Source organism: Ctenocephalides felis, unplaced genomic scaffold (assembly GCF_003426905.1).
Source record: "Ctenocephalides felis isolate EL2017-DRISC unplaced genomic scaffold, ASM342690v1 CF-g0.4_SCAFFOLD_01886, whole genome shotgun sequence".
NCBI classification, from domain to species: Eukaryota; Metazoa; Arthropoda; class Insecta; order Siphonaptera; family Pulicidae; genus Ctenocephalides; species Ctenocephalides felis.
Window position 1 is genome coordinate 3,740,069 of NW_020538040.1, and position 2,534 is coordinate 3,742,602.

Genomic DNA, 2,534 nt, shown 5'->3' on the forward strand with positions numbered 1-2,534 from the left:
GGAACCCATGTAGAAATTAATATCGGTACAATATATTACCAATATCGGTTTTCTGTGGCCGTGATTACCTATATTGCAAAAATATCGGCGAACGTCGGTTCTGTGATGATGTCAACTAATCGATCAGGCCAACGTCAGCCGATATGAGAGGCAATAATCTCTATAAATGGCCTTGTCCAATATTGGTCTCAAACTAAAATAGAAATATTGATGCAATATTTTTTATCATCGGCTAATAATATTGTCCTCAAACTAAAATAGAAATATTGATGCAATATTTTTATCATCGGCTAATAAATATTGTCCTCAATAGAAGAAATAAATATTGATGCAATATTTTTTTTATCATCGACTGATAAATATTGTCCTCAAACTAAAATAGAAATGTTGATGCAATATTTTTTTATCATAGGCTGATAAATATTGTCCTCAAACTAAAATTGAAATATTGATGCAATATTTTTTATCATCGGCTAATAAATATTGTCCTCAAACTAAAATATAAATATTGATGCAATATTTCTTATCATCGGCTGATAAATATTGTTCTCAAACTAAAATATAAATATTGATGCAATATTTTTTTATTATCGGCTAATAAATATTGTCCTTCTCTAGAAAAATAAATATGATGTAATATTTTTTATCATCAATATTGTAAGTAAATATTGTACTCAAATTTAAAATATTGATGCAACATTTTTATAATTCACTATTAAATATTGTTATTATTATTTAATTAACTTCTCGAAAAAGAAGTTTGTTTTGTGAAAAAATCTGATTTGCTAATTAAATATTTTGTCGAAGTGGAATGAGATCAAAGATCTATATATTCACATATATCCTATGCTACAATCTAAACGGTAAAGGATACTTAAAAGGTTTATTCAGCCGAAAAATGCAGAATAAAATTACGAATAAAATGATATATAATTCGACATGTGTATTCATATATTTTTCTTGAAATTTTCCAATTTTTTTAAAATTTTGGCACTGCAACTCGCCTATAGGCCAAACCGTTTAAAATACCAAGTTCTGATATGTGGAAGAAAAACTAAGAATTTTGAGACGATTCTAACGATGTATAATACTTTATACGGTTTCTTTATGAAAATCTCAAATGTTGAGAATAGTATAAAAATTCAGTTTTCCTTTCATTATAAAAAAGTTATAAATGTTACAGGGTAATTTGTTTTAAATACTGTCCGATATATATAAAACTAATTGAAAACTTTAATTGTATTTACTCATGCAATTATAAAATAAAAAAATAATAATAAAGGGACTGGGATTTGAACCCCAAAATCAAAATTAAAACGCTGTGATGTTAACCATTACACCACCAAGATATATAATGGTATTGTAGCAACTCACTATCTTGTATTGCAGGTATAGGATTCTAGAACTTTCTAGACTGCTATGCATGAGCATGACTCATGATGCCACAAGCCCACAAGTAACGCCGTGCGTGTCAAAATCACGGCGTCCTTAATGCAAAATTCTTAATTATAGTATGTTTTAAGATACTAGTTTTGCTGGAAATAATCAAATAATATTTTCAATTATGTGTAATGTGTAATAGTGTTATAGTGTTCATTGTTTTCTAATGTGTGTAATGTGCATTGGCGCGAAATATATACCACAAACAAGTTTAGTTAACAATTGTTTAGTAAGCATTGTCTCTGAAAAATATACAATATTTCATTTCTTTGTTGTTACTTTGGATTAAAATACAAAGGTTTGAAAGTTCAACTTAATTTTACGTCATCTGATTTGATTTGGGATGGATAGATTAAGTAATAAGTTATGTATATCTAACATAACCTTAGTTTTAATAGACGAATTCTTTTTACTATTGGTGAGTATAATACTTAATTATGCGTTTATGCATTGTAACTAATAGCTATTTATTTTTAGAATAATTACTGCTAACTACATTATTATTAGTATCTCTAATAAATAATCGGAAACTAGCTATTCGAAATGTCAAAATTTGCAAGTTTTCAATAAAAATGGTAAGAAATGCAAGATAATTTTATTTTTCTCACTAAGGATTTTTATATTGATCAGGAGTTTAAACACATTGAGAAATCAGTTGTACATATTACGTGAAATATAATAAAATATAACATAATAAAATATAACATAACCTAATCTTTTTGAGTGAAGACATATCTGAACTTTCATATTTATAAAAGGTAAGACAATACTTGTTATAATATAATTATATGTCTCTGCATTTAAAACATATTCTTATTTATTTTCAGGTAATATTGTTGTAAGCGCAGAAAATAGAGAAACTGGTTTGCTTAGTAGTAAAATGTTATCGAAAAGTTTTTCATCAAAAGTTTGTAACTAAATAAGTTGTAGAAAGGAAAGATATAAATTTTGACAGAATAGTCATAATGTTTGATTATGATAAATGCAATGTGGAATGTCAATAAATCTGTACATTTGCATAGCAAGATTCTAGACTATGATATGAAGTCATTATTTTTTAAGGTAAAAGTAGAGTCAAGTACATTTTACAATCT

At 26.5% G+C, this 2,534-nt stretch overlaps 1 long non-coding RNA gene across 1 annotated transcript; it reads left to right on the forward strand.

Annotated features, from left to right (window-relative positions):
- Positions 1 to 1,995: 1,995 nt before the first annotated feature.
- LOC113374579 lies at positions 1,996 to 2,304 on the forward strand. The gene is made up of 3 exons (XR_003366998.1): positions 1,996 to 2,015; positions 2,071 to 2,198; positions 2,268 to 2,304. It is a non-coding gene; the product is annotated as an uncharacterized LOC113374579 (long non-coding RNA).
- Positions 2,305 to 2,534: the final 230 nt, after the last annotated feature.